At 46.1% G+C, this 13,985-nt stretch overlaps 1 protein-coding gene across 4 annotated transcripts in view; it reads left to right on the top strand.

Moving 5' to 3' along the window:
* Positions 1 to 13,985, top strand: part of PTK2B (protein tyrosine kinase 2 beta) — a 115,420-nt gene that overhangs the window by 20,960 nt on the left and 80,475 nt on the right. Inside the window, exon 1 of one of the 4 annotated variants that reach the window (XM_045576961.1) lies at positions 1,180 to 1,198. The exons of the other annotated variants lie outside the window; for them this stretch is intronic. The gene's annotated coding sequence lies outside the window, so the exon portion shown is untranslated. Of the gene's footprint in view, positions 1 to 1,179; positions 1,199 to 13,985 lie in introns of those variants that run through there. 4 annotated transcript variants of the gene reach the window in all.

Here is a 13,985-nt window from a genome sequence, read left to right as displayed (position 1 = left end):
AAGATTCTTATTATTAGAAGGTTCTTACTTTCACAGAACTGAACTCTCTAAAGCACACCTGCTGGAGCTGCCCCCAGCAACAGCCCACACTGACGACTATTTCTCAATATGACATCACTTAAAGATAGGGACCACCTACTCATTATTCCCTGACCCAGACTTCACATGCAGAGTTGTCCCCCACCCCTTCCCTGCATGACATGGTTTTCAGATGCCTGCCTTTCTGGCTCTCTAATTCTGCATAACGGATTTTGTCACCATCTTAAAATGTCACGGCCAGCAGTCCACATAACTCCACAAGAAACAAGACCTCTTCGGTGATGGTTCCCAGGCTCTATCACTGTGGGCCCCTACCTTTCCCCTCTCCAAATGCGCTTTTTGTTTGGAAATTTTCTGTTAATTAACCTTACTGAGTAAAAGTCCATCTGTGACTCCTTTTATGGTTGAATTCCTCAGCCTGGCTTTCATGGTCCCAAGACTCTTCTGTAGTTCGTCTGGTCTGCTCTCTCAGCCTTACTTCTGCCTAGTGATCATTGGTGCATTAGCCAGCCCAGGATGCATGACAAATACCATCGGCTGGGTGGCTGAAACAAAAGACATCTATTTCCCCACAATTCTGGAGGCTGGAAAGCCAAGATTCAAGTGCCAACAAAGTTGGTTCCTTCTGAGGCCTCTCTCCTTGGTTTGTAGATGCCTGTCTTCTTCCTGTGCTGTCACAGGGCCTTTCCACCGTTTATGTCCTTGTCCTAATTTTCTCATCTTATAGGGACATCCATCATATTGGATTAGGGCCCAGTCCAATTGCCGTATTTTACCTTCATTGACTAACGTCCCTATCTCCAAACAGTCACATTCTGGAGGTCAGGACTTCCACACAGGAGTTTGGGAAGACACGATTCTGCTCATAACATCCTACTTTACCTTTGTCCAGTTGAGCTGGTATTACCTTGTCTTCTTAGAACATATCCTTTATTTTTACTTCTGTTGCCTTTGTTCCTCTGCCTCTTGCTCTACCTCCCCTACTTCCACTTCCAGGCCAGCCTTCCAGTAAGCTCACGTGACAACTGGTTGTCCAGTCTGTTTAGACCCACAATGATGCAGAATTCCTTTCCTCCTGAACCAGCCCATTCTGCTGCTTCCACAGCATCCCGCTCCAGCAACCTGGACCTAGAAAGACCTCAAGTTTCACACGCCAGAGGTGCTTTTCCTTCTGCTCTGAGATACTATTCTTGGGGGGCAGTTTACATAGAATGTGGTCCTCTTTCTGTGCTGTGAACACTCAAACGCTTCTTAATTGGTTCCCCACGATTCAGAAGTATTGCCATCGTGTTCCTTCTGCAAGACAGGACCCTCCTAAATGTCACCTGCCAACATCCATCAGTCAAAGCAAAATCAACAGAGCCCACTTTTCTTTCCATGCCGCTCTGCAGTTCCTCCCCAGCATGCACACACTCCAACACACACACACACACACACACACCTCCCAGCGCCTCAGCCTTGTATATCATCTTAATGCAGTTGCTTAGCAACCAGTAAGGGAAGTGTGATAGCACCTCCTAGCACTGTCCCCGGAACACAGCAGACAATACAAACAGTTCCCTGGCTCCTCTCTGCAACCAGAGGAAGGTAACTGTCAGAGGTGGCCAGCATTATGCTCCCGAGATATTGGCTCATCCTCATGGGCCCAAATGGGTTGTTGCTTTGCTTTTACTTGGCATTGGGTAATGTCTTTGTGGGGGCGGCTGGGTAGGTGGTTCTTGAAGGGCCGGATCTCTCTGCTTGCACTTGTTCTCAGGATGCCTGTGATGAAAAAGGGCCGCTTTGCAGAATCCTCTCTGCTCCCACGCAGCCCTGCTCTGCACCAAGCCAACATCCCCCCAGTCCCACCCCCAGCCACCGCGTTTCCTGCAGTCTTTTCCATTCGGAGGTTGTTCCGCAATGATTTGGCACTGCCCTGCCCCACTCCTCCATGTTGAAGCCCTCTGTGCTTCCAGTCCCTGGTGCCTCTGCCTTTCAGACGCTTCTCCATGCTGCTGGACAGCCACTAGCTGCTCAGATCATCCATGTCTCTCCCCTGTCTATGTCCCTTACTTTCCTCACATCCCAGTTTCAGACCCCTGGGCCGAATGCCACACACGTGGCATCTGAAGCCCACCACCTGCTCTCTGTTGGTGTCCTGATTAGAAACTGGATCATGTGACCTGGAATTCCCAGGTATGTCTAGCACGCCACAGTAGAGAAGGCGAGAGAGTCTGGCGTCTGAAAACATATATTCAATTCCAGATGCTCTTTTTTGTTGTCTTGACGATGTGACTAAGGTCAAGTGTCTCTCACTTCTCTAAGTCATTGTTTTACAAGGAGATTGGACTATTTGCCTCACTAGGCTATTATGACAAACATGTATACTGAGTGGCCAGATTATTATGGTCTCTGAACGCATAATAATCTGGCCACTCAGTGTATATCCTCTATAATAAAAGGCTAATAATATGCAAATTGTCCCCTTGATCAGGAGTTCAACCAGCAGGCAGGTGGCCATGCCCATGTTTCCCCCCCCCCCCCCCCCCCCCCCCGGCCAGGCTGATGGACTCCACCCATGCATGAATTCGAATTCTTGCACTGGGCCTCTAATATATATATACTGAGTGGTCAGATTATTATGCACTCAGAGATCATAATAATCTGGCCACTCAGTGTAAACTAATAAATAGAAGGGACCCAACAAATTACACAGCATTCAGCTGGAAAACTCCAGTCCCATCCTCTTCTTCCATCTCTGCCTCTTTATTCTTCCTGTGGCACCTGCTCTTCCTCAAGCAAAAACTAGACTTCTGGTTGGATTTTCGGAGGCAGTGCATGGCATGACTGGGCAGGGAGGCAGACGGGGAGCTCGAGGTCTACCACTCAGTACCTCTGACCTTGAGTCCTGCACTTACCAGCCCCGAGGTTCCTTTTGTGCACCTCTAAAATGAAGCTAACAACACCTGACTTGTCTAATGCACAGAGCTGCTCTCAAGCTCAAAGGAGATAATAATGTGTGTCAATATCCTTTACACACATCAAGGTGTTTCACAAATTTAGAGATACAAGCTTTCTTGGACAAACTGGGCCCTATTCCCTCCACCTTGTAAAATGAAGGTATTAGGTTCCAGCATGTCTCAAGCCCCCTCCAGTTCTAACGTAGCACGCTGAGAGGTGACAGCTGCCCTCCGAAGGCCTCAATGGACAGACGGAGGCCTTCTTCACACACACGGTGTTGGTCTGTGAGAATAATTTGCATCAATGTTCCCACTCTCTAATCTCTGGGGTTCCATGACCAAGATGGCTGGTTAGCACCTCATCAAAACCTTACCCAGAACTATTTTAGAGGCTTCTTCTAGTCCTGGTTTAGGAATGCATAGAGCTCAGTCCTTTCAATAAATGAATTAGAACATGCCCTTAGGATGTTAGAGGTACCGGGAAGCAGTCACTGGTGTAGGTGTGTGAAGTTCACATCACGAGCACTTCCTTGGTGGTTATGTGTTTAGTAAGTGGCCTGAAAAAGATCCGAATTTTCAAATGGAGGATACTTGAGACAAGAGATATCAAAGTATGTGATATCAGTGATTTACTTATAAAAGCACGACCAACAAATAGAATTTGGATGTTATTGAAATCTTGCAGAGTGGGAGTCTGGCCAAGGGCGAACAAACATCCCGAGACATTTGCATTCTCTTGGGTGAGATTTCCCCCCAGGCAATTATAGAGTCTCTTTTTATAAAGAGGATCCCAACAGGAAAGATGGGCGCTGCCAGCAGCTCGCAAAGCTCTGGCTTGGCTTAGAAGGAGGGTGCAACTTCGCTCAGGGACTTCACTGCCAACTTCCCTCTAATCCCATGGCTTCAGGGGGGAGATGAACAGAGCCTTCTGTTAAAAAGTTGGGAGCTCCTGCTTTCTGATAGAGTTGCGAAAGGTCAGGTACAAGTGTCAATGGTTAACCACAGAACCACTAAAAATACAGTTATTTGGTGGGGGTAGCAGTGGGAGGCAGAATTATTTACCCATGGAATCATTATAAAATCAGGGAATGTTAAATGTTGGCAATCACCCAGTACAACCCTTTTACTAACAAATAAGAAATAGCCTCCAACAGGTCAACAGTGATCAGTTGGGGATTGCGGAAATGTGAGTAATTGTTAGTTTCTAGGTTGCTTCTTTTACTTTTCAAATACAAATACAAAACCAAAACTAAAAAGAACAAAACAAAAAGGAAAATAGGAAAATGACTTGCCTAAGATCCTGTAGCAACCTGGAGACAGAGCTTGCTGCATGCCCAAATCTGTTGACTTTTATTTAAAAAATTTTAAAATATATTTTATTGATTTTTTACAGAGAGGAAAGGAGAGGGATAGAGAGTTAGAAACATCCATCAGCTGTCTCCTGCACACCCCCTACTGAGCATGTGCCCGAAACCAAGGTACATGCCCTTGTCTGGAATTGAACCTGGGACCTTTCAGTCTGCAGCCCGGCGCTCTATCCACTGTGCCAAACCGGTTAGGGCTCTGTTGACTTTTATTTGTCTCCTTGTCTCAAGGGTGTGGGTGGAGGGGTGGGGGGTCTATCTGAGACTAGAACTGGGCTTACAATTTCCAGGATAATTCAATAAACATTTTCCTCTGAATAAAACATAGGCTTTTTCTACGGGGAAACGTTAAAAATTAAATGTCAGTTGAAAGCAAATCTCTCAACGCACACCTGGGTTCGACAGGGTTAAAACCACCTGCGGGAAGATAATGGGAAAATAGAGCCTGTGTTTGGTTTTCTTAACCCACATCCCACGTAGCCCATCACGTTAGGGAAGAGGAACACAGCTAATGGGGTGGTGAGAGCACTGTGAATGCCATCCCCCGCACAGGCTCCTGTCTACAGCTTTTGTTCCATGGTCTCCTCAGTAAATATGACTCAGCCTGCTGTTTGGGCTCCACTTCCCCTACGCTCTGCTGTGCCCGTCATGCCTGACTCAGGGGGCGCACGCAGGGGCCTCGCAGGTCCTGCTGCCTCTCATCTCCCCAGCTGACCAGGCTCCCTTCTCGTCTGAGCACCGAGATCCTCCACCCTTCCCAGCTTTCAAAACACCACTTAATACGGATGGTGTCTCCCCACCTCCCCATTTAAAAAAAAAAAAAAAAAGGCTGTATACTTATCTTGACAAACTGCCAAGTGCTTTTTTCACCCACCTACTCATCTACAAAATCCGTAGTCTCCAGCATATGCGTGATACCCAAAAGGCCAAGGGAAGGTCAGAGTGTGTTCCTGTGAACGACAAAAACAAAAGACAGGAAAACCTCCCAATCACCTCTCCTCTGGTAAATGCTTGTTAGAGCAGGAACATTATATTCTTCATGTGCACGGAGGCTGGTCATCTGGGCCAGCCCACACGTGTGAACTTGTTTTGGCTGGAAGAGTCAAGACAGGAGCTTCAGTTTATTCGGAGGCACTTTATTTTGAACTCAAGGCAACAGTGAAATGGCCCAGCACTTTCTGTAACAAATAATGGAAAGCGTTAAATAGGAAGCATAGGAGACTCCTTCCCCTAAGCCACCGAAGCCAGTCACCTCCAGGGGATAGAGAGATGCAGACAAGGAGCTGCGGACCCAGGCTCAGGAGGAAAGGGGATTTCATGCCAAAACTATTTCTGTGGCACCCACCATGGGAGAGGCCCAAATCTCCCCTCAGTTTGGGTTTATAGCCATCAAACCCCCTTCTGGCGTGCCTGTCATCTGCAACTATAAGATTACTGACCAGGACACCGACAGGGGTGTGGCGCCTTCCTTTTCTCACTTCATCCTTGATGGTAAGCTTGTGTCTGATGGCCCAGAGCTCTATAGCACACATTTGCCGTGAACTAGGCATCCGTGGGCTGTTAATGTTGGAGGCTGCATCCAGTCAGATGCCCAAGATAAAGGCTGTGGGGCTACCACATCGAGTCAGTGAGTCACCTTTGGTTTGCAAGATGCCGTGCCCTGTCTGAGAAGGTAGTGTTGTTTGCCGGGACATTTGGGATGGAGTGCCTGCTGCCTGCCCATCTGCGGTAGGATTTTTCTCCCTTCTTTTCCTTTCTTCTCATGGGCTAGGAAGGGCCCACCTTGGCCTAATTGTACATGTTGATTTCTGAGTATAAGGAAGAGAAGTCCCTAATGCATTTGTTCACATTTGAATTTTCTTTCTCTCTCTCCCTCTCTCTCTCTCTCTCTCTCTCTCTCTTTCTCTCTCTCTCTTTTTCTCTCGTCACCAAAATACATCCCCATTCTACGTGTAGATCAGGCTAAGACCAGTCCTGAAACCAAGGAGACACTTCAGTGGTTGGGTTGTTCTAAGGGGATGCTGCTTCCAGGTGTGATTTCCCACGGCCCAGCTGCCTGAGGAGGGATAGCCTGGGAGTGCCAACCCTATCAGTTTAGCCCTATCAGTCACTGAGACCTGGCCAAGGGTGGCTTTGGAAGTCGTTTTCCAAGAGCAGGTGAAATGCAGAGCCATCAGACACAAGCCTGCCGTCGAGGAAGAAATGAGAAAAGGAAGGCGCCACACCCCTGTCGGTGTCCTGGTCAGTAATCTTATAGTTACAGATGACAGGCACCCCAGAAGGGGGTTTGATGGCTATAAACCCAAACTGAGGAGAGATTTGGGAAACAGCTGGACTCAGGGATGACCGCCTTTAGGACCTCAGACTCGGCCTGGTGTCTCTGTGTCTACCACTCTGCCTCTCTCTGCGTGTCGCTTCTTTCAGGACAACTTCTGTGAAAGGCAGGGGGCATAGCTGCTAATGGCATCCAAACTCTCATCCTTGTCCTTCTTGACCATCAGGCAAAGCTTCTTTCCCTAAGCTCAAGTTTTAAAGGTTCCAAAGAAGAACTCGGATTGGTTCTGGACTAGTCACCCAGCCAGGACAGTGGGGAGCCATGTTTGCCCCAGTTTGAGTAATGCATCACCTCCCGTGGTCCAGATCATGAGGAAGAGGTAGCAGAGATGGTTTCACAGTGGCAGCTTCCACTAGAACTAGCCAGTTGCCATGGGAGGAGGAATACTTCTTGGCAAAGATTGCGAGTGAAATTTCTCTGAAGTGGTGGAGGTATTGTAAGCACACAAGACAACTTGGTCCCCTGGAATCAGTGTGTGAGCTTTGATCAGGTAGCAGTGGCTAAGAGCTACATAAAACTTTGCAGAAGGAACAGGTAGCAAGGTCATGAATCATACATCAATAAATCATTTATATACTGCTAGGTTGCTTGACAATCTGATATAATAAAAGGCTAATTTGTAAATTGACCGCAGGGTAGAATGACCAGTCGCTGCACTGACACCAGGGACCAGATGTTCAATGCAGTGGCAGTGGTGGGAGCCTCTCCCGCCTCTATGGCAGCTCTAAGCCTTCAGTCAGACATTGTCTGAGGGCTCCCAGGCTGCAAAAAGGCTCAGTCTGGGCTGAGGGACCCCCCACCCCATCCCCAGTGCATGATTTTCGTGCCCCGGGCCCCTAGTAGTTATTATAGAAAAGAGATAACTGAGCTTGAGTTCCTGGTCGAGTTGACCTGCTTATAAGATTGAAAAGACGGAGCCGCATGTTTACAGGGTGTTCTATCTTTCCTGAGCTTGAACACAATGTCAATATTAGCGACAGTCTTTCCACAGAATTATCCCTGATTTGTAATTGTACTGCATCTGTCTGGAACTGGAAAACAACCTTGCTCTTCCATCTTGAGTGAATGGTGTGTTTTTTTTTCGTGTTTTTTTGTTTTGTTTTTTTCAATCTTCACCCAAGGATATTTTCTCTGTTGATTTCTAGAGAGGAGAGATAGAAGAGAGGGAGGCAGGTGGGGGAGGAGGGGAAGAAACATTTATGTGAGAGAGACACATCCATTGGTTGGCTCCCACATGCACTTCTACTAGGTCTGGGAAACCTGCAACCAAGGCATGTGCCCTTGCCCAGGAATCGAACCCGAGATCCTACAGTCCTTGGGCCCATGCTCTAATAATGTATCTTTTTTTATCCTGCCTTTTAACTCTTCAGACTATACTTTGCTCTTTTTCAAAGGGAGTCTTAATGCTTTAATACTAGTGAATAGCTAGCAATGGCCTTCTGAAGATGTCCACATCTTAATCCAACAACCCGTGAATATGTTAATTGACATTGCAAAAGAGACTTTGCAGGTGCGATTAGATTAAGAATCTTGAGATGGGGAGATTATCTTGGATTATGGGGATGGAACTGATGTTATCACAAGGGTCCTTATAAGGGTGAAAGAGGAGGATCAGTGAAGGCGAGGACAGAAGGAAATATAACAACAGAAGCAGAAGTTAGAGAGTTGAAGATGCTACTCTGCTGTCTTTGAAGATGGAAGAAGGGACCATGAGCCAAGGAGTGTACAGTTCCTAGAAGCTGAAAAAAAAAACAACAGCAAAGAAAAGGATTCTCCTTTAGAAACTCCAGAAAGAAGATGACCCTGAAGGCGCCTTAATTGTGGGACTTCTGACCTCTCAAACAGGGAGGCAAGCTGGTGTCATTTTAAGCCATGACATTTGTGGTAATTTGGTAAGCGACAGCAGAAAACTAATATAACTACTTTTCTGGAAAGCAACTTGGCAACATGTACTAAGAGATACAAGAGTTTTTGCTTCTGACTCAGTCATTCTACTTCTAGGACTCTCCCAAGGAAACAATCAGATATACAGAGATGTACTTATCCACTCAGATGTTCATTACACTATTATCTATAATAGCAAAGCCTTGGAACCACCCGAGGCCTCCGCTGGTGGTCTTATCTTCACTTCAGGCGCAACTTTGTTCCAGTAAGAAAGCATGGCCCACCGGAAGAGGACCATCTCCCTTTAAGATGCTCCTTCTAGAATGTGTTTAATCACAGGTGCAGATCGCCTTTGTTAGAAAAGGTTGTCAATCTACTGCTTCAACAAAAAATGTTGAGCAAGCTGGGGCCTGAGCCGAGGATAGAGAGACCAAGAACACATGGGATTATGGGAGCTGCAGGAGCCTGGCCAGAGAGATGGTTATCAACACGAAGACTTCAGAAAAGGCGCTGTGCCACTTGAAACTTGAAGGGTCATCAGGAATGAGCCGCAACTGAAAAGCCAGGGCATGGTGTGCGGTCATTTCCCCCTGCTGTGCATGCATAGTCCTGAACGTGGAGATAGATGCTGGCTGCTCACCAGGAATTCAGAAGGCTCTGCAGCCTGAAGCAGGACTAGAAGCCCTCTTGTGTAAGAGCTACAGAAAAACGAACAAAAAAACTGGAAACAACCTAGGCATCCTTCAGTGGGTGATTGGTGTAGCCATGCCATAAAATACTACTCAGCAATAAAAAGGAATGGACTATTGGTATACATGCAATCACCAGGATAGATCTGGAGGGCATTATGTGTTATGAAAATGAGTCAGTCTGAAAAGGCTTCATACTGGATGATTCCATTCTTAAAGGAACAAAATTACAGAGTAGAGAACACATCAGGATAGCCCTGATGGGAATGTGTTCTGAGAAAGGCGTTGTTAGGCTATTTCATCATTGTGTAAACACCTTAGAGTGCACTTACTCAAATCTAGATGGTAAAACTTACTGCACACCCTACTGCACGGGATAGCCTATTGCTCCTGGGCTACAAGCCTGTGCAGCAGGATATTGTACACAACATGAAATTAAATCAAGCACGAGATAAAATGATGCAATCAAGAGACGCGGTAAACATGAGATGTCTGAGGCTGCTGCAGGCGATATGCAGCATAGTTTTCGTAAGCAGAAAGTACTCTCTGAAATAATGGAAATAGCACAGTAAACACGTAAACCACATTCATTAATTATCATCATTAGGTACTGTATATAATTGTATGTGCTACACTTTTATATGACTGGCAGAGTGGTAGGTTTGTTTGCACCAGTGCCACCACAGACATGAAGGATGAATTGCAGTACATGCCATTAAAGCTGTGACAGCTCTAGGCAATACAAGTTTTTTAGCTCATCTTAATGAAATTTATGCAGGGTGGAGGGGGTGGTGTTCCTCAGCCCAGCCTGCACCATCTCCAATCAGGAACCCCTTAAGGAATGTCCAACTGCCCGTTTAGACCCGATCCCAGTGGGCCTAAATGGGAAGTTGGACATCCCTCTCACAGTTCAGGACTGCTGGCTCCCAACTGCTCACCTGCCTGACTTCCTGATTGTCCCTAACTGCTTCTGCCTACCTGCCTGATCACCCCTTAACCACTTCCCTACCAGCCTGTTTGCTCTTAACTGCCCTCCCTTGCAGGCTTGGGTCTCTCCCAACTGCCCTTCTTTGCTGACCTGGTCGCCTCCAACTTCCCTCCTCTGCCAGTCTGGTCACCCCTAACTGCCCTCCCTTGCAGGCCTGGTGCCTCCCAACTGCTCTCCCTTGCTTTCCTAATCACCCACAACTGCCCTCCATTGCAGGCATGGTCCATCTGAACTGCCCTCTCCTGCTGGCCACCTTGTGGTGGCCATCTTGTGTCCACATGGGGGCAGGATCTTTGACCACATGGGGGCAGCCATCTTGTGTGTTGGAGTGATGGTCAATCTGCATATTATTCTTTTATTAGATAGGATAGAGGCCTGGCATGTGGGTGGGGGCCAGCTGGTCTGCCCTGAAGGGTGTCCTGGATCAGGGTGGGGGTTCCCTTGGGGTATGGGGTAGCCCTGTGGTGGTTTGCAGGCTAGCCACCCAAGTGGGAGACCCTGGTATCTAAAATTTATTTATCTTCTACAATTGAAACTTTGTAGCCTGGAGCGGAGCCAAGCCTCCTGCTTGCTCCAAGGCAGCAGCCATTTCTGTTGGAATTTATGTATCTTCTATAATTGAAACTTTATAGCCTGGAGTGAAGGCCTGAGCCAGCCAGGGCTGCAGAAGTTTGGCTTCCTCCCTCACCCTGAGAAATTCTAGCCTCCTGCTCTTCCAGCTCTGTGGCTGCCGCCATTTCTGTTGGAATTTATTTACTTTCTATATATGAAACTTTGTATCCTTGAGTGGATGCCTGGGCCTGCCAGGGTGTGTGGAAAGCTTGGCTTCCTCCATTGCCAGGGAAACCCAAGCCTCCCTCCTGCTCTCTGTGGCCGCAGCCATCTTGGCTGAGGTTAATTTGCGTACTTGCTCTGATTGGGTGGTGGGTGTGGCTGGTGGGCATGGCTTGTGGGTGTAGAGTGATGGTTAATTTGCATATTACTCTTTTATTAGATAGGATGGGATCACCATCATATATATGGTCTGTCATTAACTAAAATATTGTTATATGGCACATGACTATAGTTGTGGAAACTAGGAGGCAGGTATGACTATAAAGAGAACAGCTCTGTATTTTGTCTGTAGAGTACTTACGCAATCATATACATGGGACAAGATTGCATGGAACCCCCGCCCCTACACCCTCACCCCCTCCCGCCTCATATCCATGTTAAAAAAAAATGCTTAAAATGGAATTAGGTTTCTTGTCTCAGCACAGCATTATACCAATGTCAGTTTCCTGGTTTTGCTATTACACTACAAGATGTTACCATTAGGGGAAGATGGGCCAGGGTCCACTGGGCTCTGTGTGCTATTTTTGCAACCTCCTGTGAGTCTATAATTATTTCAAAATAAATTTTAAAAAATAGCCACAGACTAAAATTCCTCTGCCTGATGACACTTCTGTCCCCAGGAAATTTTTCATTACTCTAACAGTTCTAGGTCCTTTTCCGTTGGGGTTTAAATACTCCATGGTTCCCTCCTCACTCCTTAGATGTCTGCTCATGGTCACATAGGACAGGGAGGTGATGCCAGCAATTGGTTTCCCCCTCAATCTCCTGTGCCTGCCCTCTTCCTTAACAACTGTCAGGAGCGTTGTTTCCCGACCACCTGTTTGGAAGGCTCAGCTGTGTTTGTGAGTCACCCTGGACATGCTATAAGAGCCTGGCTTTCTTCTCTCTCCTTCACCAACTCTAGATGAGGAAGCAGAAATGGCCTGGACACAGACGAGAGGGAGGAGACAGAGAGCTAAGCGTGAGAGCCATAGAGAGTAGGCGCTCTGGCATAATGGAAAAGGCATCGACGTACTCTCTGAATTCATTTATTCAAGCAGGTGTCTTCGTTCAGGCCTCCGCAGCAGAAATACCACAGACGGGGTGTCTTAAACAACAGTTCTGGACTCTGGGAAGTCCCAGATCAAGGCACTGGCAGGTTGGGTGTCTGATGAGGACCCGCTTTCTGGTTCACGGACAGGTTTTTTTGTTTGTTTTTTTTCTGTTTTTTTTCTGTGTCTTCACTTGGTGGTGAAAGGGCATTAACCCCATTCATGAGAGCTCCATCCTCCTGACTTAAATCACCTGCCAAAGACTTTGCCTCCTAAAACCATCACCTTTGAGTTATGACTTCACATATGAGTTTTGGGGTAACACATATCCAGTCTAGAGCAGCAAGTGTTATCAGGTCCTCCTCGGTGCGCGGCACGGGGTTACACTCTGGGTGCCAATGGTTCCTGGCCTTCTGGAAGTCATAGCAGAAGGTCTGACTTTAAGCTCTCTTGCTCACGTCTTGTGACCTCTGAAAAGTCACTTCATGTCTTTGAATTTTAGTTTCTTCTCTGTAAATTGGGGCTATTGACCCAGCCTTTTTGGATTTCTGTGGGGTTGCATACGTGTTGAGCCCAGTGTCTTAAATGTGCAGGTGTTTAGTCTTTCAAATTAGTTCTCACTGTCCTCCCTCTCTGCTCACCTTCTATGCAGATCGCTTATAACGGGTGGAATCTGGACGCCACGGGGGCAGCCCCAGGCTGTAGACAAAGCTCAGTGTTTCAGGTTCAGTTAAATTAAATGCAGGGGCGCCCGCACAGTTCTGTAGAGCACAGGCCAAATGAAGTTGGGTCAGAAAAAATTCTTTTTGTGTTTCTGTTCATTTTTCCTTTCTATTTTTAATTCTTCGTGTTTGGTGTGTTTATTATTGCATTTTCTTGGTGAAATTTGCCTTGATAAATCTCTGTTTCTCAATCACATTTTAAATTCCTTTTCTGCAAACCTAGCTTGTTTGTTAGTTTATGTATCTATATCAATGTCTTTCATTTATTAATTGTCTGGTTTATATTTATATGTTTCTACCCCCTATTTTCAACTTCCTATGTCTTAATGTTTTAGATTTGCTTTTTGTAAACTACATATGGTTGAATTTAAAAAAAAAAAAAATTGAATCTAGCCGAAACCAGTTTGGCTCAGTGGATAGAGCGTCGGCTGCAGACTGAAAGGTCCCAGGTTCGATTCCGGTCAAGGGCATGTACATTGGTTGCGGGCACATCCCCGGTGGGAGTGTGTGCAAGAGGCAGCTGATCAATGATTCTCTCTCATCAATGTTTCTAACTCTCTATCCCTCCCTTCCTCTCTGTAAAAAATTAATTAAAAATATATTTAAAAAAATTGAATCTAAAGGTCTTGACCTTTAATAGGCAATTTAAGCTTTAAAACATTTATTAAGACGTTATATAGTTAGTACATTTCTACGATATGATTTTATATTTTCTAGGCTTTACCCTTGTCTTTCTCCCACCTCATTGCCTTTCATTGGGTTGATTGTTTCTTTTATTTCTTCCTTATTCACCCTCTTGATTTAGAACTTACATATTATAATTCTATTATTATTTTTAAAATATATTTTAATGATTTTTTACAGAGAGGAAGGGAGATGGATAGAGAATTAGGAACATCTATGAGAGAGAAACATTGATCAGCTGCCTCCTGCATACCTCCTACTGGGGATGTGCCCACAACCAAGGTACATGCCCTTGACCAGAATTGAACCTGGTACCTTTCAGTCCTCAGGCTGATGCTTTATCCACTGAGCCAAATAGGTTAGGGCTCTATTATTATTTTTTAAATGTATTTTTGTTGATTTCAGAGAGAGAGAGAGAGAGAGGGAGAGAGACAGAAACATCAATGATGAAAAAGAATCATCGATTGGCTGCCTCC

The sequence above is a fragment of the Pipistrellus kuhlii genome, unplaced genomic scaffold, assembly GCF_014108245.1.
Source record: "Pipistrellus kuhlii isolate mPipKuh1 unplaced genomic scaffold, mPipKuh1.p scaffold_m20_p_8, whole genome shotgun sequence".
NCBI classification, from domain to species: Eukaryota; Metazoa; Chordata; class Mammalia; order Chiroptera; family Vespertilionidae; genus Pipistrellus; species Pipistrellus kuhlii.
This window is presented reverse-complemented; position numbering and strand designations above follow the sequence as displayed.